Source organism: Corvus moneduloides, chromosome 11, assembly GCF_009650955.1.
Source record: "Corvus moneduloides isolate bCorMon1 chromosome 11, bCorMon1.pri, whole genome shotgun sequence".
Taxonomy (NCBI): domain Eukaryota; kingdom Metazoa; phylum Chordata; class Aves; order Passeriformes; family Corvidae; genus Corvus; species Corvus moneduloides.
The window spans coordinates 9,327,766-9,349,436 of record NC_045486.1 but is presented as its reverse complement, the minus strand read 5'-3'; the positions used below and the strand labels follow the sequence as shown (position 1 = coordinate 9,349,436).

The 21,671-nt window shown below is 45.7% G+C and overlaps 1 long non-coding RNA gene across 1 annotated transcript; it reads left to right on the top strand.

Annotated features, from left to right (window-relative positions):
• The first annotated feature begins 1,965 nt into the window (after positions 1 to 1,965).
• Positions 1,966 to 14,345, top strand: LOC116449304. The gene is made up of 3 exons (XR_004242333.1): positions 1,966 to 2,736; positions 12,059 to 12,156; positions 12,362 to 14,345. It is a non-coding gene; the product is annotated as an uncharacterized LOC116449304 (long non-coding RNA).
• Positions 14,346 to 21,671: the final 7,326 nt, after the last annotated feature.

The following is a 21,671-nucleotide window of genomic DNA, read 5'->3' as shown; positions in this document are numbered from 1 at the left end:
TTAATTAATTACCTTAATTGTTCTGCACCAAGAACAATTTTATTTCTCTGTAGAAATGCCTTTAGTTTCCAGCCACTGGATCTCAAGATGCCTTTGCCTGCCAGGTTAAAGAGCCTCTTCTTATTACTGCTCTGTCTGTGAAGGCATTTGCTGACCACTCTCGAGTCACCTCTTAGCCTTCCCAGGGACAGACTAAATGGATTGAATATCTGTAGTTCCCCACCCTAAGGGAGGTTTATCAGCCTCCCATCCTTCTTGCTTTTGCCTGCTGAAACCCCTCCAGTTTGTTCTTGTCCTCTTTTCCAGCTGGATGCAGCAGGGGCTTGTGCAGTTTTTCGTGTCTTCCACCACAGCTAAAGAGCTTCTGGCCATTCACTGAGCCTGGCCCTGCTCTGTGCATGCCAGGGCTGAGCTTGTCCTCTGCTGCTGCTGTGTCCAGAGTGAAGCCGAGCCCTTAATCCCTCTCTGGTGTCAAAGAAAAGGGGATAGGCAGCATGGAGAGGCCAGTACTGAGCTGGGTTTAAGCCTGTCATGGCCACAGAGTTTTTCTGCCTCTAACTTGGCATCTGCCCTGGTTCTGCAAGAAGAAAAGGGAAGTCCTGAGACAGGCAGCTGTGCTGGGCTGGGGAGGAGCGACAGGGGAGCTGGGGAGCTTGGCTGTGTTTGGAGTCTGCTCACACAGAAGTTCACCAGCTCCAAGTGAGTGTAATTGCAGAGACAAAGTAGGAGCAGCCTGAAAATCACAGGGATGGCAAAACATCCTGCCGAGGAGAAAAGGGCCTTTCCGAGGTCCTGATCCAGTGTCCGTGTGTGCTGTGCTGCCGTGTGATGTGTGAGCACTCAGCCACTCTGCTGCCAGTTAGAAATGAGAAATTTCAAGGGCTATTGAGCACTCTGTGAATTTTCACAGTGGCTCAGCGCAAAGTTATTTAGCACAGGTGTTTTGGTAATTGTGATGCATTGGGAAAATTCACAGTGCTCAATGGCCCTCAAACTTCCACCTGCTTGGTGTGGTGGTTAAGTATTAGTGCAGTGGATTATAGGATAAAATATGCAGGAGATACTTGCTGGCTGCAGGACTTTTTCTGGTACTGGTTGTACTTATTCTACGATGGGTTTGTTTATCTGATGTGTATTAGAGGACAGAACATTGTCTTCAGCAGCTCTAAAAGTTGAGTATGTTACACCTGATGGATCTACATCCCCTCATAGGCCAGGTGAGAGCTCAGGGGAGAGGAAAGGGGTCTCTGGACCTCATCCCTGGCTGTGCTCAGCAGCATCTCTGGAGATCTGTTCTGGGGCTGCACCACTTCTGAAAATGCCCAACCATGAGGCCTGGGAAAGGGGAGAGGGAAGAAGAGGGGCCTCTGCCCACACTTTTCTAAATGTGTGCAACTGTACGGGGGCTACAAGTCCTGGGTAAGTTCTCTTTTAATTGTCACTTTCCAGGTCACCTCTGTGCTAGGAGGGGCCCTTTGGGAAGGATGCTCTGTCTGTCCTTTCATGCACAAATGAATTGATGAGGCATCTTTGCAAGGATGTGATATGGCCAAGTACAAAGGATCAGAAGAAAACCTTAATTTTACTTGAGCCCTGAAAAACTCAGGCAAACAGAAATGCTAAATTGATGATGCAGGCCATTATTATAAAGTAACTACAGAAAATATTGTTTTCTGCTGTCTCCTAAGCTGACTTGTTGGACCTCTCCTGCAAGCTTTGCTGGTTTTGCTGTACCATGGATGGGCAGCTAAAGCAAAATGACCTGTGACAATGTGGGATAGCTGAGACTGTTGGCTGCTGCCATTTGCACTGCAAACTGTTTTTTCATTTTTTAGTTTTTGAATGGATATTAGTGTTGGTGTGACCCAGCCCACTGCGGGGCTGGGGCAGCGTGATGCCAATCAATCCCAGCCCCTCCTCTGGATCGAGTTTCCCGAAGAGGCAGACTCAGAGGGTGGGTCGAGGGGCGGCTCAGAAGCCTAAGCTGCACCCCCTGGGCGGTACCCGGGTCCAAGCCGCCTCCCCCGGTTCGGGAAAATTCCCGGTAACTCGGTTGTTCACTGCTTCTCTGTTATAACTCCCCTCTCGGTTTACCCCAGTGGTTCTTGTTGAATTGTATCCTCCCCTGGCTTGTAACTCATTGGTTGTTTTCCCCTTTCCCCGCAGTTTTCAAACTCCCTACAAAACTGAGGACAAGCCTCCGGGGAGGATTCCCCCCGCATTCCATCCCTTCCGAGCTTGTTCGGGTTGTGAAACTTCTCACAATAAACCTGTTAGGAGCCAGACCAGAACAGCCTCTCTCTTCCTTTGTCTCCGAGCTAATGTGAGCCGATCCCATCGGCTCCTGCCGTGTTCCCTCTGCAAAGATGCCAGCGAGCCAGCCCAGCCAGCAGCACCTTTCCTGATCCCGAAGTCGCTTCAGCGACGCACAGGAGAACGCAGCTGGACTGTCTCTGACCTGGGGCACGCCAGAGCTCGTGCCTCGAGCACCAAGAACTGCCTTATATTAGCAGTTTGATTCCCCTCCTCCCCCAGCTCTCCTCTCATATAAACACACAAAGCTGACTGGCTTTGCTCCTCCCAATCCTCTCCATATATTTACCCCAAGCCCAGTTATCATGGGAATGTGCCTGCATACAACCATTCGGCTGAAGCTTTCAAAGTCTTGCCACTTGCAAGCATTTCCAGAAGATGAAAAGCTGGTGTGCAACTAGAGAGTCCAGACATGAAATGCAAGTGGGTTTAATGGGTGGATTTTATTTTGAGCTTATTGAAATATTTCAAAATTCCTATTTCTGACAAAGTTTTAAATGGAATTTGTCTCCCCACTTACTCCTCTCTCCCTCTCACACTTTTGTCACACTGGTTTGTACTGTTATTAACATGTAAATTAAGCTAATTTATTTAAAGTAACATCTTGACAAGTTGACAAGTGTTGCATGTGGCATGAGTTTGGACTGAGAGGCATTTCTGTTTCCACAATTGTTATTATTCCCTGGAATGGAAAATGTGTGGCAGTGGTTGGGATGCTTATGCTGCTGCATTTTAGCCCCAGTTCCCTTGGCACTGTGCAGCTGGGGCACCATGCTGGGTGCAGCCAGCAGTGGCTGTGCAGGTTTGCTCCAGGTCCTATAAAAGCCACCAGAGGATCTGCTCAGTTGCTGCTGCTGTAATCGTGTTTGGACCTGTGTGTTGCATAGCAACCCTAAATTATTAGAAGAACCCACAAAAGGCTATTAATGCTACTTATGCATAAATACGGTTTGTCTTGCTCCCATTTATGAATTGTTTTTATGCTGTTTCTCAGCCAAGTGAAGGCTTTCATCTTCCCAAACAATGAAACTCAGTTTCCAGAAGGCTGGTGGCTCTTGCTCAGTGGCACAGCAGCTGTACCTGGTCTTTTCTAGGGCAAACTCCTTGGGTTTCATTATAAGCAGGACTTTAACTTGTTGCTTATTCCTCACTGCTGACCAGGCTTAGCTCCTACTTGTGAAATGGGTTTCCTGACAAGCATTAGGAGAGGTTGTGTCTCAGGTGTGGGAGTTTCCTCATTACCAAATAGAAGGCACAGCTTGTCTGTCTTCACTTCTTCCAGAAAAAATCATCCCTGAAAGCAAGCAATGTGTTTTGCCTTTTTCTCCTACACTTTGTAAACTGTCAGTACTAATTTAATTAGTTGATGCATAATCACAGGTTATAATTTCCAAGTCTAATGTATTATAATGTTGTTTATACTGATTTGGTGATTAAAGGCCTTGTCAGAGACTTTGTTTCTTTCCAAAAAGAAAAGGTATTTATCAACCTTAAAAAAAAAAAACCAACAAAGGCTTTGTTGTTATGCAAATGAGACATACAAGATTAGGGAGGTTTGTTTTACCTGAACAGGTATTTATGGTTATTTTCTGTATTCTTGCTGTCATTTTTATGTTCTGCAGAGCCCTTGACTTGCTCTGCAAGACAAATTCTTGCCAGGCCCAGCTCTGTCATACAGCCTGTGGCTCTGCCTAGCCTTGGCCAATGCTTATGTCCACCCAAACCCTCTTCTGCTTTACCTGGGAGCCCCATCCATCCCCAGGAGGGCTGTCCCTGGCTCTGTGCCTGCTAATGGGGTCTCTCAGAGCTTCTGTAGCATCACCCTCGTTTGCACAGGGCTGTTTCTCAGGGGTGCTCCCAATGCACTGGTCCAGCTGAAGGTTCCCAGGATGGTCAGTGCAGGCATGGGGGGGCTGTGGGACACACCACCAGTGGGTCAGCCTGTGCCTGGAGGTAAATCAGTGTGTCCAGGGACAAAAGGCCCAGTTTGGAGGCTAAGGGAGCCCCTTGATGATGCAGGAAGTGTTGGTGGGTGTGACCCTGCCTGGCAGAGAGGTGCTGTCATGGCTGAGCTGATGGGTCTTACCCAGCTGCCCTTCTCAGGGGCTATGGAGCCTCCACCAGGATTTTACCAAAGCCCACTTTATTTCTCCAGTCTCCTAGCAAAAAGGAACATCTCCACTTTGCATCACAGTTGGACTGAAGATTCAGCCAGGTGGAATGGGAGTAAGCAGCAAAAGGCAGGAGGCATCTCTGCTCTGAGCAGGACACTGTGTAAACCCTCCTGGTTTTGGGGGGGGTCTGTTTATTTTGCATATGCTGTCCTCCAAGAGATGTCCATGGCTGCAGGCTGTGTGTCTGTTTCCTGAAAAAGCAATATATTTCTCCACCTTCCTGCTGGAGGCTTCACTGACAGTTTTCTGCAGCTGGGTGAATGACGGTGTGTGTCTGTCATCAATTCCACAGTCTGTTATTTAAATTACAAAGCTCATTCTTTGCATCAGCATATGCACAGCAAGTTAGCAATCTATGCATAAAGTCCCAGCAGGCAATGATTGTCTCCTAAGGAAGGCAGAAGGAAAGGCAGCCCACTGGATTGACAGAAATATTGCTGAATTCAGATTTGCTCCTGGAACAATTTGGTTTTCTTTCGAAGAAAGTTGGCATTAACATGGTTGAGGCTGATCATAGGTAAGCACAGTGTTGAAAATTAGGCTGCCAACACAATTACAATGTGGTGTAAAAAACCCCCAGTCTTACCAGCTTATGACCTCAGTAAAAACAAACCCCAGACCTGAACAATTATGCTAATTCCGCTTTGATTTACAGCAACGATAACCAGCAATGTGCTGCCAGAGCTGCCTGATGCGTGTGCCCAAGGAACCTGCATGGATCTCATGGGGCTTTTGGCAATGTGTTTCCATAATGGTTCATTAAGATTTGGGTTCTGGTTAGCATAACTCCCACTTTGGGTATCTCCTCCAGCTGTGGGTAATGTGAGCCCACTGACAGCAGGGAGAATGTGGGTGTGGAGAGCTGCACCCTATGAAATAGGGTATCAGTGATCCAGGTGAGCTGGCAAAACTTGTTATTTTTCTTTAATTGCAAGCCATAGTAGGGCTGTTCTCTCCTTAGCTTGGGCAGTGGCCAGGCAGGGAGGCAGAGGAGGCTGTTATAGCCCATTTTGCCTCTCTGGTGTAGTCTCTGCAGGACACTGCTAGCAGACAAGTTTAAGCTGTGTTGGCTCTTCCTCAAAGCCTCGAGCCTCTCTGAGACCAGTCCCCTGCCCCACCAACACACCTGGGAGTGTGGTGGAGACACCATGAGCACCTCCACTCCTCCAGAGGTGCTCAGCCACCTGGATCATAGGTCTTTCTGTGGATAGAAGGCTCTTTTCACAGCAATCACTATTTACACTTTCAATTGTTAAAAAGGAGCTATAATTCAAAAGTACCTGAGCCCTCCCAGACCTTTTCTAGGTATTCCCCCAACAGAGAGTTTTGAGGTCTGGCTGATTAAGCTGTCAGGGACTGAGGTGTGTGTGTGCATCTCTTTTGTTTACACACATGTGTGCTTGCATGGGCAGGGAGATGCCTGGAGGCCCTGACCTCTCTCTGGACACTCTGGGGAAGGCACCCCACAGCTCCTGCACAGACTGGGCTGGGGGTCTAACGAGTCTAACTCTCCAGCAGTGTCACCTCCTCAGGGCACCCCAGCTAAAGCCTCCCGTGCATTCTTGCCCAGTGCTGAATTTGCAGTGCTGCCCTAACCACAGTTTATGGTCACTTGCCTCTGCGGGGTTCAGTTGTATTTGCTCTTGCTCAAATAAATCAGAGGAAGCAGCTCCTGCCCTGGAGATCCCCCAGTGCCCCTGGATGAGGAGCATTGTCCCCTGGCCAGGCTGCTGCAGCAGAGCCCACTCGCCCACCTCCACACTCAGGAGAGTGCTGAGCACGTGGACAAACCCCCCTTAATATGTTGTGAGTAATTTCAACCCTTGGAACAATTTCTGGATCCCTGGTAATGGTCTGTCTCCTTGCAGCAAAACAATTTGGGAAAGGCTGCCCTTCACTCTCAGGCTTTCAAATTACCTTTTTTTTTCCTCTGGCAGAAGGATAAAATCACAGAAATTAGTGTGATAGCTTTTGTTGTTTGAGAGTTTATGATGCAATACATATTGGCTGGTGTGAAAGTTCCCCTTGCTGGATGTAGCCCCTGTGTGCTTGCCAAGCAGTCCCTGAGCCATAGTGTTACAATGGCACATCTTAATCTAGTGAGTTTAAGCACAAACAGTTATTATTTCTAAAGAAATACATGCTATTAAGTGCTATCAAGCTTCTACAGATATTATTATAACACTGGATGGAAAGCATTAGAAAAGGCAGAACTCTCACCTGTGAAGAGGCACATAATGCAAATAAACAGAGCTGCATTTCTTTACCACTTCATTGACTCACAAACATGCAGCTTGTAGGAGTCCTTCAGGATACCCCCCTGTTCACAACTCTGTTTTATTTCCAAACACCACTAAAGGAACAGTTTTTTCCCTCAAGGTAATTGCATAACTTCCTTCTGTTTCACACTAAAAAAGCACCACGCACATCAATGGACTGCAGAGCATGTTTAGATATCTCTTACCCTTCGCTAATGATGTTTAGTAGATCAATCAGGGGGAGAGAGTAATTTATTTTTTTTCTTCTTTATAGAGGATCTTGATCTTTCTCTGAGGGAAATGACCTTGACTTGATAATGCAGCTAAACTGGGAAAGCTGTTTTGCTATTCAAACTGAATTTAGACTAGCTAAATAAATAGCAGGCAAAAGAACAAATCTTTTCCCTTAAATAAATGTAAGATATTAAGACCTGGCTTTGCAATGATTATAGTCTAATACACAGCTTGCTGAGAGGTGGTATTTTGCCCGTGTCTCTAACCTTGAATTTTCCATTCATCTCTGTGGAAATGCTTCCTTTTTACTATACATTTTGTGCATACAAAGAACAATTTAAAACTTACATGGCATGGTCAATCAGAGATACCTAACTGGCTTTTTGGAAAACATGAATTGTCCTTTTTTTTTTTTTTTTGTTAATACAAACGCAAAACAAGTCAGTGGCACCACATTAATCATTCAAGCCTATTGGAAAGTCTCCAAGCACCAGCTGAGTTAAAAAAAACCCCTAACAACTAAACAAAACCCCCACACACTTTGATAAGAGCCAACTGGGAATTAGATTCTTTTTTACCTCTAAGTTTCAAAAAGAACAACAACAAAAAAACAATTTGAAGAATTGGCAAGCAAACAAATTGAACTCTCATGGCCGGTTGTAAGGGCCATGCTTTGGCTCTGGAGAAACAATTTATAAATATTCATTAGCCTGGGGAAACATGAAAAACAGGATTAGACTTGTTTGTGGGAGTTCATCTTTAGGGTCAATGCTAGGGTGAAAGAGGCAAGACAGGCAAATTGCAGTTTTATAACGTATTTCCCGGGACAGACAAGATCTGCAGTCTTCTCTCTTAAAAACAAAAGACAAAAAGCAACCTCAAAAGGCAGCAAAAAAGCCTTTTCATTTCCGTACACAGCAGAGATGCTGTCGCAGCTCAGGCACACCCGGTGTGCTCCCCAAGCGCTGTGGGACAGCGCTGGCTCTGGCTGTGTGTCCCCAGGGGCTCTGTGTGGCCTGTCCCCAAATGCTGGCCTGTCCCCACAGACCATGGCACGACTGCCATGCTGTGTTTGATACTTCTGAGGTTGCCTTATCCCATATTCATTGCTGGCATGCGGGATGTTCCCAGGGGTTACAGCCTGTGGTGTGTTGTAGCTCTGTACCAAAATTGGAGTTCTACTGAAGGAAGATATCCCATGGTTTTGAAGCTGGCAGGGTCACTCCTGAAGTCCTTCCACACAAAATCAGTGCACAGCAGAGAGCTAATGAGCTCAGAAGGCAGATATGATGGGAAGAGCCCACAATGCTTCCAGGAACCACCCCCAGCTTGCCGGGGGAATAGAGAGCTGTGACCTCTGGCAAGATGGCCAGGAGCATGAAGACATCCATATGCCACCTATCCCAGCTAGAGGCTGAGATGAAGAGAGGTGAGTCTCAGGGAAATGCAGCCACATCCAGATGATAACCCCGTACTGTAGGACTTGGAGCCACTGCCTTCCTCTGCTTCCAGGGAAAAGGCTGGTCTTCTGTGTACTCGTGCATCCATCAGTTGCCTGTTTAGAAGGTGACATTGGTATCGCCTGTTGCCAAATGTGTGTGTAATTCCTTAGCAGTTGCTCTCCACTGCTGGGATGGATGGCTGTGTGCTGCCATCAGACACACATACGGGCATTAGCAGCAGCACTGTGGAATCTGTGAGTTAGCCCCTGTGCTCATAGGAAAAGAAAAATACATCATGACTAGAACCAATGAAAAATCAGCCACTCCACTTTTCCCCCCATTGCAGCATGCGAAGTTAATCGTGTTTTAATGCCTCTAAAGTGACTGGATAAGGCATTTTAGTGACTTTATCCATCATAAGTTCAGAACAGATACACCATTTGTGATTTCTACACTTAGAATCTTACAATCATGCAATCACTGTATCAGGTTTGTGTGTCAAGGTTTTGGCAGCAGTGGGGCTACAAGGGTGGCTTCTGTGAGAAGCAGCCAGAAGCTTCCCCAGTGTCTGATAGAGCCAAGACAGACCTGCCACTGGCCAAGACTGAGCCCATCAGTGGTGGTGAATGGTGGCAGTGCCTCTGGGATAACAAGTTTAATAAGGGCAGAAAAAAACAAATCCCTGCACAATTGCAGCTGGAGTGAGGAGTGAGCATCTGTGAGAGAAACAGCTCTGCAGGCAGCAAGGTCAGGGAAGACAGAGGGGGAGAAGGTGGTGCTCCAGGAACCAGAGCAGAGATTCCCAAACTCCAGATATCCAGCCTAACCCCCACCCAGCACAACTTGAGGAAATTTCATCTTGTCTTATTGCTTTTTACTTGGGAGAAGAGATGAACCCCTACCTGGTTACAACCTCCTTTCAGAGAGGGATAAAGTCTCCTCTAAGCCTCTTCTTCTCCAGGCTAAAAACCCCAGTTCCCTCAGTTGCTCCTCATCAGACTTGTGCTCCAGATCCTTCACATCTTATATTGCACAGGAATATGATCCTTAAAACCTGGTAGCTGGGACAAGGTGTTGGAGCCTCTCTGCCATTGAATTAGGACTAGGAATTACAAAACACCTCACCAGGTGGGGGTGAGGAAGTACAGTCCAAGAGTCTTGCCAGAAATTGCACCAGTTGTGTTGACAAATAGGGCAAGGATGAAGCTGAATTTAGGAAAACTGTAGCTATAAATATTTTCTGCTTTGCTATAAGTAACAAAACCGTCAAATTAAATTGGTTATTTTGCAGGATCCAGCTGTTAAATATCGTCTTTCCCACTTCCAGTGGGAAATGCTTTGCCTTGTGGTACTCAGGATACTGTTATATTGCCTTGCATTTTCGTTCTCTTCTATGTCTGCAGAGTCATTTCCTCCATCTTTGCAGCTCCTTCTGTCATCTCTGGTGCCTTTTAATATTCCACAGTAACTCTTAGCAAAAGCACCACAGGCTGAGGGGAAATTGGGCTTTCTCCACTAGAGCCTCTTTGTGCAGGGTTTTCTGTTTGCTGATTATTATCTTGAACAAGCAGAATCCAGACAAATGAAGGGGGGGAAGGCACTGCTTCCTTTGAGCTTTTGTACCTTTCCCAGGTTGTTTTCCTCTGCTTGCTGGGTTACAGAGATACGATCACAAAGCTTTAATACTCTTGCTTTGGGGTGAAGGATTTCTAGCTCTGCAAGGTGGATTTCACTGAGCTTGATGATGTGGGAAGGCAGAGGCTGCAGGACAGGCTGTGCAGTGCTACATCTCTTCCCCATTTCGATTAGAGCTCATCATGTGCTGAGTGAGGATAAGGCTGTAAGGAGTGACCAGCCACAGTATGGCAATGCCAACCAACCAATTACACTTTTATTAGAGAGGATTTAAAAAGCTCCTCTGCAGTGGGTCATTCTGAGTCTGGGTTTTATCACAGTCCAGATGTCTCACAGGGGTTTGGGTACAAGAGTCATGGGAACAGCACACCGACTCAGCCTGATGGGAGCTGCTGGTTTTGAAGGGCATATGGCTGCTGTTTTCCCTTCATGCATGGTCAGGCATTCCTGGCTACAAACAGGGAGTCTGAGCCTCATCCCTGCCTGCTCTTGCTTTAGTCTCTTGCTGTTTCCTTTTTCTTGCCCTGCATTGATACTTCCTTCACACTTCTGCTGGTCCTCGATCACCAGCAGCCAGGGCATTGCAACTGTCTATATTTTAACTTAAAGTGAGTGGCATCTTTTCTCCTGGCAACAGGCTGCTTTGCTTTCTTCCCCTCTCCTTCAATAAAAAGTGACAAGTGCTCCTTCACAGAGCAGCACAATCAAAGGAGCCGCTCACAGAGCTGACAGTAAGTTGTGCACTGGCTGCAAACTGTTTCACTGTGGGACCGCTTAAATAGAGTTCACACCCTTCCCATCTCTCTCTCTTGTGTGACAGTGCCTTGCACCCTTTCTGATGATATCAGAGCTTATCTCATCATGGCTTATCTGAATAATCAGCTCTGGGTTTTTGAAACCATCTCACAGGGATTTTTTGTGGCTCTGCAAAGCTCCACAATATGGTAGATGCAGCTGAGAGCTGTACAGAGGGCTTTGCTCCCTGTTCTGACACCAGCACCTTGCTAATTGCTGGGTCAATATATAAGGAGCTTTTCTGTCCATTTCAGGATGCACTGATGTGCGTCTTCAACAGCAGTTCAGGCAATCACAGACACTCTTTGCATGGAGGATCTCATCTTGCTGAGTGCCAGCGCTGCCTAGCAGCAAGGGAGCCTCTCAGCAATGCTGCAAATCAGTAATGTCTCTAGTTCTCCTCCAAATTCCCTGGAGCCTGGGAGTTTACTTCTCCCATCTTCATCTCCAGCAGTGTTCCTCAGCACTGATGGGCATCTGTTACCTGTTGTCTCAGTGCCAAGCTTTTGCCAGTGAGTGTTGAAGGCATCTTGGTTGAAAATGCTGCTGCTCCTGGTCACAAGCTGCTAAGGAACTGTGTTACCCAGGACAGCCCCACTCTCAAAGGGAGGGTTTGTCTGGCTACTTTTGGGCTGCAATGGCAGCTTTTGCAGCGTGGCAGTGGATTCAGCAGAGACTATTGATGGTGGATATGGCTGTGCCCCTTTGCTCACCACGGTGGATTTGGGAAGGGCACAGGTGGGGCATAAGCTTTACATGAAATGCATGAGTGAATTCCACTCGGGGTGAGGGTGCCATTTGTAACCTGGACTTGCAATTAGGAAGGGGAAGGACTGCCACAGCCATGTGTGCTGGCACAAACCAATTCCTGGTGTGGAGATGTTGGCAGGAGAGTATGGCACTATTGCTGACAGAGCAATGCAAGGATGGAGAGTTCAGGGATGGCTTTTTCACTCATGCTTAAATCTGAGTCTGGCTAATTCCCACTAAATTTAATTTTAATTTGTTTGGACCAAGTGCATTTTAATATGAAGTATAGAGTTCAAAACTAGTCACAAAGTCTCCCACCTTTATAAGAGCAGCCATTTCATTTTGGTCTGTGTTCCTAGAGATGACCCAATAGTGTGCACTGGAATCTAGCACTTCTAGGAAGGCATTGCTCTCTATATTTCTTTGTTTTGTTTTGTTTTCTTATTTGTATCTACAGTATTGGCATAGTTTAATCCCAACTGGCAACTAAGAACCACACGACCACTTGTTCAATCCCTGCCCTGCCAAGTGTGCTGGGGAAAACTGGAAAAAAAGGTAAAACTCACATGTTGAGATAAGAACAGTTTAGTAATGGAAATAAAGTATAATAGCGATATTAACAATAATAATAACAACTTGTTGTTGTTGATGTTGTTGCTGTTTTTGTTGCTGTTGTTATGAAAAGAAAATAGGATGTGGAATAAAAACCAGGATGATGTTATTCCAAGTGATTCACAGTACCATTTCTCACCACCCACAGATGGATGCTCATCCTGTCCCCAAGAAGCAATCAGCAGCTCCCCCAGTTAACACACTGAGCATATGGAATATCCCTTTGGCCAGGTCAGGACAGCTGTCCCAGCCACGCTCGCTCCCAGCTCCTCACACACTGGTGTGGTCACTGCCAGAGCATGGGACACTGAAAAGTCCTTGATTCAGAGTAAGCACTGCTTAGCAACAGTTAAACATCAGTGTGTTACCGACATTATTCTCCTCCTAAATCCAAAACACAGCCCTGTACCAGCTACTGAGAAGAAAATTGACTCTATACCAGCTGAAACCAGGACAAGTATGTTTCAGTGAATTATTACCTTCATTGTTAGGTTACTTTTTTTACCCTGCTAATTCAAATGAATGTTGCTTTATCGAGCATAGATGTACATTGGTATGAGCAGTAGGAAGATCAGAAAACTACTTTGCAAGGATCTTCCTTCTGCTGCTGTGCTAATGGAAATGAAACACTCTTCCTTGCAGTGGTCTGTGCAAGATAGCTGGACTTTTTAAATTTTATAATTAGTTTCTAGATGATTATCTATTAATATTTCATGCTTGATTCCATGCCAAGTCTGCTTTTGGCCAAGGTCTCTTTTGACCATCTTATTTTGCATATTAGTACTAAGCTTCTGAAGAAAACACTGCTTTTGCTGAAATCTGGGAGACTGCACTTGCTGAGCAGACTGGGGTAACAAATTGGGAACTTCAATAATTAGTCCTTCATTCCCAAAAGTCTGCTTATACAGCAACTAACCTTTAGGAATCCTCTGCAGCTCTGACACCTAATATCAAACTTACACTTTGCAACAGGACAGAGAATGTCTAATTTATGAGCTAGTGAAGTATCTTTAATTAAACACTATTTTCTAAATTTCGACTTAATTTAATTCTAATCTAACAGAAAGAAGCAATCTGAGTCCAGCTGACGATTTCCTTAAATATCACCCTTGTTATCTGGGAGACTTTGAATCAAGCAAGATAGATGGTTTTAATTTCCATGTTCTCAGTGTAACACTTGGGGTCAATGTTTGCATACTTATCATAGGCAGTTTACCATTGACAACCACTGTAATTGTTCAGCTTTTCCTTGGTGAAGACCTGATTGACTATTATGCACTGTATTTATTTTGTCTCACACTAAAATATAGATGATTGATTATTCCGTTATTCTATTGACCAAGGCTGTAACAAGGTGTGACAAATATGTGCCATTAGAGTCCATAACCAGCTGTGGAAGGTGGTGCAGTCAGGTAGGAGAATTTTAATGCACACAACTCTCTGGAAAGCCTTAGCAAACTTTCAGGGCACTGTATTTAAGAGATGTTACCTGAATTAATGGTCTTCATTTCTGCTGGGTACTTTCTAAGGATGGAAAAAGAAGATAACAAGTCCTGATCTGAAAAGCTTAGAATATGATTGAGAGTCTACAGGAGTCAAGGGAAATTCTTCCAATGAGTTGCTGGGCTTTGGCAGGGTCCTGAGGGTAATCCTTCTGTTTACTTCACTGAGAGTTGTGTCAGCCCTGAAAAAAATCTCCATTTGTTAACTGCATTAAAATGTGCCGAGAAAGAAGTGTCTTCTGTCACTGATGTAGCACATTAATGTGAATTATACGCACATATCAAGGGGACTTACAGTTAGAAAGAGAAAAATCCTGTATTTTAAAGCACTTTATATGCAACTTGGTATTTGAAATGCGTAACTTAATTATCTTTGAACTTCTTTGTTGCTTCTTAAAATAAATCATATTTAATTTTCCTTTTAAATATCATGCATTGGTGGACACAGCACTGGGGATTGTGGCAACAAAATGGTGTTGAACCAGCCACTGGAAATTAGTAGTAATAAACAATGCATTTGCTACCAGTCTGTCATATTAATTAGTCTTCAGAATGTGTCAGTGCTTTTCATTTGTATTTAACGTTGCCTGAGCTTACTGCCAATTAAATACAATGTTGTTATCAACTCAACGCGCACGTGATTACATTGGATTAATGTGGTTCTTTTCTTTGATCCGCTATAATTAAAAATCAGAGTTGTGATTTTAAACAAGTGTAAAAATATAATCAATTTGTATAGCAGCTGCCTTTTTCTCCTAATATACTTTAATAACATTCACCTCCAATTAACAGCTGTGGAAGCCCTAGGCCCTTTAGCAGCCAGAGGAGACTGTAGCATTTTGGAAGCACTGGAAGAAGTCCCAGATGTATCCCTATCCTTACCTTCTGTCCAGATGTTTTGGATGATGTTTTGGAGCAGGACCTGTGACCCTTCAGCCCCCAAATCCTGCAGGAGAACTCATCAGATGCAAACTGAAAGAAAATACTGCCTTAAAACTCCATACTGTTTCTCTTGAAGCCTGATGGCTGCTCCGTGCCTAAATCCTGGGGTGGCTCTGATGACTGGGAGCACCACAGAGGGATGTGCTGTGCATCCTCCTTGTCCTGTCCCCCAGCAGTCACAGAGCCCAGGGGCATATGGAGAAGTGGGCTTGTGCAAAATGGGCCCCTGTGGCTGTTGGGAGGATGTGAACACCTGTGGGACAGCCCCAGAATAACCAGTCTGCCCGGTCTCGACTTTTGACGCTCCGGTGTTTCACTGAGCTCGATTTTGGGAGCTGCCACCCAGCAGGGCTAAGGAACAGACAAAACGCCACCGCTCAAAGCAGAAGGGTGCTGTTTCCCATCACTTCCCACTTCTGTGCTGCTGACAGACACGGCTCACCCAGCGGAAAGGCTGGAGGAGGCTGCTCTTCTGCTGGAGCAGATAGAAGTAATTAGTCAAATCACTGTGGCTCAGAGAGAGAAGCTGACCCTTTTCCTCTGTGCTGCAAATGACTCATTGCATAACAACCTCAATAAAGGGATATTTTTTTCCCTCTTCTACTTTGAGCAGGGCAACAGGGACATGAGTTTTTCAAAAGGCCACCAAGGCTTTTGTTTGAGAGCTTTGTCTTCCAGGTCTCCTAGGACCACTGAGAAAGTCATGACCTGAATGAATCTCATCAGCAGTCACTCTGGGAGGGACGGAGACCAAAAGCATTGCTGCCTCTTGAAGGAGCCTAGCCGTGGCCTGATGAGAAGCTGGCAGATAGCTGGTGACTTGTTATTCACCAGCCTGATAGACCCAATTATACCACATACGCCCCAGTGGTGCTGGATCCTGTGGGAATAAGGCGGCCACCCCCTTGTCCATACCAGCCACATGGGCAGTGCATAGCAAGGGCATGCAGCCCCTGCAAAAGCACTGCTGGCTGGAAGAACATTTTCCCAGCAAGCAGAAACAAAGACAGACTTGCTCTGTTACCTTTTGCATCGCCTCCCAGGCAGCGAGGAGTAGTCAGCACCGTGTCTGCTGAAACTTGCCCAGTTCAGCTGAGTCTTGCCCGCTGCTCTACTCCATCAGCTGCCATTGCAAAGGGCAGAGTCCTGCAAGAGGCAGAGTTTGCCTGTCCCACCACTCTCAAAGTACCCCCCGTGCCCTTCCTTACTCATCCCCAAAGCAGAGGAGCAGTAACTAAGCAAAGAATTAAGGCTTAATGAGTGGCAGGTAGTGAAACATGAGCCATGCCTTGCTGGCCCCTCAGTAAGTAACACACAGTATTCTGCTGAGGCAATGCTCTTTGTGCACATAATAAGTAGTGTTTCAGTGAGATGAAACCTCAGGCTCCTGATTCAGCTGATATTTCTGGCAAATTGTTGACCTACTGCAGTTTATTCAGGATTTTTCTTGTCCTGGTAGAGGGGCTCTAACAGTGACAGATTTGTCATTCTGTTTTTAACAAATATGCAGCTTTTGTGACTCTGAAACTTGTGCCTTCAATCATCCCAGATAATAATTGCTTCTGTGCTCCACAGTAAAACTCTGTGTTTATAGGCAAGGAAAAGAATTAATTTAATATTAATTAATAGGATTTAATACAGCCAGTGCTAGCTGGTGTCATAGAATAACTCATAAGGACAATTTTAATTTCACCTGACGTGCATATTGTTGGTTACTCTCCTGGGCTGGCACCAGAGGATGGTGTGGCTGCACCCTGGGCAGTGAGAAGGGCAGCCCTGCTAACAAGAAGTGGCTGTGGGAAAAGAGTTTGGGAGAGCCATTTGTCCCCTGGAAAAATTTTAAAGGAGAAAGCAGTACAATGATCCTTCTTTTGGATCACCTTGGGAAAGAACAACTGCAGAAACAGTTTCCTTGCCTGGGTTTAATGGATTAAATGCTGCTCATTTAGAATTTTCCCTGCTTTATTGTAGCATGAGCAAAAGGGCATTTCTTATGTCACGTCAAAGAGGAGATGTGTCAAATCATAGAGCACCAGGCTGGAAGTGACTTCAAGGATCACTTGGTCCAACATTTCTTGGCAAAAGCACTGTCAGACAAGGTGGTCCATCACCCTGTCCTGCTGAATCTTAGAAGTGTCCAGTGTCAGGGAATCCACCACTCCCCTGGGGAGATTATTCCAATGGCTGATTGTTCCCACTGTGAAAAATTTTCTTCTTGCATCTTGGTTGGAATCTTCCCAGAAGTAATTTGTACCCATTATCCCTCCCTTTTGCATGGGATTCCTGTGAAAAGGGAGTCTCCACCTTCTTTTTAGTCACCCTCTGAATAGTGAGCATGGCTATAAAGGCCTTCCCTAAGCCTTCTTTTCTCAAGGCTGAACAAACCCAGTTCTCTCAGCCTTCCCTCACATGGCAGCCCTTTCCAGTCCTTGGCTCATCTTTGCGGCCCTTCCCTGGACTCTCTCTGCCTGTTCACATCCTTTTTGTGTTGCAGGCCCAGAACTGAGCACAGTATTCCAAGTGTGGGCTGACTAGTGCCGAGTGGAGTGGGATAATGCCTCCTTTATCTCTGCTGGTGATGCCCTGGTTGATGCCACCCAGCACCCTCCAGTGTCCCTTTGCTGCAGCCGTGCACTGTTCACTCATACTGAGCTTGTAATGCCATGACAAACCAAATGCTGCCTTGTGCTTTGCTGCCTATTAAACCCAGCAAGAGGCTCTGATCAAACCCCTTCTCTGAGAGTTGCTAAGAGGCTTTTATTAGCAGCGAGATGCAGCCTGCAGGGACCTGTCACACTGATATTTCCCTGACAGGGGTCAGAGATCAGACAAACTTCTTCAGTGATGTACGTCCAAGTTGTCTTTCAATATCCTTTAGCTTCACATTTCATGTCACATTAAGGTTTTTCCAAAATACTCATGTTTAAGATGAAACTCAAGCTGGTGCTTGTACCAGCCTGGAGGTGTGCACTGGCAGTTGCACACTTTTTTAGGGTGTTAGCCCCAAAGTCAGGCAGTGCATGGCTCATCCTTGGCTGCTGTGGGCTGGATCTCCAGTGCAGCTCAGCCTGCATGAGTGAGGATGCTGCAGACAGCCGAGGTCTTGGGAATTGCTAATGAAACCAACTGCTCTGCCAGCAAAGTATCCTGGGTCCCCCACTGGCTGTGTAATTAAAATGGGGACTGTATGGGTGTGAAGTTAATGCTGTATACATTATGTATCTGTCCCAAGGTAAGCCTTCACATCTGTTCTCTGTAAAAGTGTAAGTGCAGGATATAATTAAGCAAGTGAGAAATAGTTTGAGTGAAAGCAGCGCTGTCCACCAGCAGCTCAACCCATGCCTTGCTGCAGAGACCAGTGAGTCTAGCCAGCCAGAGTTAGAGCTGGCATAAAAACAGGATGGAAGTGCTCCTGGTTAGAAATATTTACGGCTTAGTTTTTAAATTTTTCCCCTTTATTTTCTTGTTGAGGACAAGGAGAAACTTCAGCCTGTAAATGTCACTGGTTCTCCATTTCACACTGATGTTCCCAGGGACAGACAGGACGTAAAGTGTCTGTCACCTAATGAAAACGGAAAAAAAAATCTTCTGCATGCCCCTGTCACTCATAAATAAATTTTTACTTAACCCTTGCCTGCCCACCTCCTTCTGCTGCTGCAGCTGGTGACAAACTTTCCTCAATGCGCTGCTCTTCTGGGTGGGGGAGAGCTGCCGCAGTTCAGGGAGAGCTGATAAGGAGAGGGAAAAGAGGGGGAAATACCTGTCCTGGCAATTTAGAACTGGAAGTGTCTGGAAGTGCATTTGTGGAGTCGGAAAGGCTCACCCAAAAGATTTGCAGCCGTAGAGAAAAACAGAACTACCCACCCAGGCTCTTCTTCCCACCTCACCTACTTTTTTTTTTGTGCTAAATGTCAGTTTGCTTGTCAGCCTCTGGCTGGGGTTTTCATGTTATTCCCTCACTTCTTTCAGTAGGATCCCTTTGCCAGAGAAGCAGAGAAATGTCATGGCATGACAGCTCCTCTGTCCCAGCTGCATGTGTGAGTGGGGCCTCTGGCAGCGGCCTGCACACGGCATCTGGACAGACAGACAGCACAGCTCCTGATGGGGGGCAGCAGGAACAGAAAGGTGTAAGGGCATCTGTCATGCCCAAAAGCAGCAGCCCGTGGATTTAAAAGTAAAATGTGCAGATTTGGTGTCTGCACTTGGGTGGTTTCTCCTGGCGCAAAGTGGGATGCCAGATGCATCCTGGCCTCTTTTTCTCCCCCCCATCACACCCCAGCACTGACTCCTCAACACTTTGAGATGCATGATAATATTTAGTTAGTTTAATGGTTTATAGTATATGTATATATAATCACATTTATTGCTTATATTTTGTGTAGTATATTTATATATGCATGTAAATACATATATGCACATGTAGCCCTCTAAAAGACCTTTATATACTTATGTTTATATGATATTTAATAGATATATAAGTATAATACATGATATAATATAATGTAATATAAATGTGCATATACTTATTTAGAAATGTGTTACACATGCAAAAGTATGTGCATATATAAAGACCTTTTAAAAGGTCTTTTGATGTATATATACAACCAGCATATATATATATATATATACACATAAATATACATATATCCACACATTTAAAACATTAAAAACCATTGAGGTTTAGATATGTAAAGACCTTTGTATATAAATACCTGAAAATACCTTTCTATATCTATGTATCATCTATATCTATATCTAATGAATATAAGCATTTTGCAGAGGGCTGTGGCTCTGGTGCTTGGCTCAGCTGTGCTCAGCAGTGCCCACATCACCTGCCCAGAAGGTCTGGGGGAAGTCCCCATCTCTATGGGCTGGTGCTGCTGCCCCTCCTGTCCAGGGAACTGTGACTAAGTGCCCAAAACACCTTTGGCTGAGCTTGTGCCTTGTATTTGTTTCTCTGTCCCTTGATTCCACTCCATAAACAATGAGATTTCAATTCCCCCTCTGCCACGTCTCTGAGCATTTCCTGGCATCTGTCTGTGTTTAGACCTGATAAACATGGAGTGTGCTGAGGTCTGTCCTGTGGGAGATGCACAGGTGTGCACACACGTGGGGCTCGCTGTCTCGCCCCTGTTAATTTTCTCTCTGGTTTTACTGACGGTGTCTCAGCCTAGTCCAAAAGTGACTCTGGAGAGTGGCTGAGGACAGGGCAGAGCCAGAGCCCTGCTTCAGGGCCAGCTGTGATGGCTGGATCTTTGGAGAGGAGACCCAGGGGTGGAAAGGGATGTTTTGCTTCTCAGCTGCTGGGTTTGACTGGAAACCTTCTGTTTAGTGTCTATAGCACAGATACTGATGGTTGGTTTATCATCTGCAGCCTGGTTTACATCAGGAGAAGCTTGGGATTCAGTGTTCCCTTCCCTTCTGGTTATGGGACTCAGTGGGGCTTGCAAGTGCTGCTGGAGAAGACTGAGGATGGGGCACTACCTGGAAAACTCAGCTGGGGGACACACACCTGGGCTGACTCAAGGCAGTGCAACATTCTTGCCTACGTGCAGCCAGCCAAAGCTGTTATGTTGATTTTATGCTCCCTGGAGAGACTTTTTTTTGGCCATTTTTTTGTATGTCTCTGGCTCGAAATTTATATAGTGCTTGACCACCCAAGGAGCTTTGCAACTCCACCATCTGTATCGTCGCACAGCAAGCAGGTCCCCACCTGCTTCGGATCAGTTTAAAGGGAAAAAACTTCTAGGAAGGAACTGGAGGCAGAATTGGATGAAAAAATGTCTTTTTAAGAAGATCAAGAATTAGTAGAATCTAAGTGGTGTAATGAGGGAAGCTTTGGCAATAAAGCGAGCTGTGTGCATAGGTCAGGAAGGGAAGGATGGAGAGACGCTTAGATTTAGGCCTTGGAAAGACTATTCAAATGCACAATTTCTACAAACACAGGGCACGAGAAAGACCAAGGAGAGCAGACTGGAGGGCTGCTGGCTCAAAGCACAGGGCAGGAGTATATGGACAGGTTATGTGCCCTCTGCCTCAAAGCGGGAAAAATACTTGCTTTTGGATGAGGAGGAAGATTTGGAGCATGGGCTAAAGGCAGTAGGGGAAAGGGACTGGATGCAAAATTGGAGGTTAAGAAAGATGTGCAGATATGGAATCCCAAACACATGAGCCCATGTTGAGCTAGGTTTTATAGCTTCTGATCAACCAGCGGGAACTTGCAACAGGACATTTTTGGGGTATTTACATACTTTGCTGGTTTTGTTGGGCACCTATGGAGCAGGCTTGGGTTCTCAACAGCATGGAGTGGGCAGTATTTCTCCTGCAGTTTTGAAGGTGGGTGCTTGACTATCTTATCAGCTCAGGGGTGGGATTGTGTACAAGGAATGCATCCGATGTTGCGCAGGTATTTAAGAAGGGCTTGCTGAGTGATCAGGGTCCAGTCCTCAGAGCTTGGTCACATTTTTCTCAGAGAAAGACCATTTACAGCGACATGAAGGCAAATGGTATAAAATGCAACATGATTTATCAAGCAAGATTAACCTGAAATCCCTAACTGATCTTGCAGATAAAGGAAATCCAACAGTTCTCCTCCTCCAGGATTTCAGTGAATCCCCTGCCTTTGTGCTCCAAATATTTAACAGTGTAAGTCATTCTGGAAAAGATGGGGGTTAATTAAATAACTCAGAAATAGGTGAGGAATTGGCTAAAAAGGCCCAGTAATGGTAAGAAAGCTTTTTCAAGGACTGGGCTGCAGCTTACTTTGATCACTCTCTATCTGCATTAAAGGCCTCAGCAGAGGAACAGGGGCGTTTGCTGAGGGAACCTGGTGGGGAGGATGGCAAACACACAAGGAGTTTTGGGACATTTTAGTGAAAGGACCTGGAAGACCATGAACACACAGGTCAAAACCAACTGGTACAGCTTGGTAAGAGGCACTCTACTGTCCCCCAAAGCCCCATGGCAAGAGGGAGCACACTTAGTTTATCACACGTGGTGCACCAAGGCTCTGAA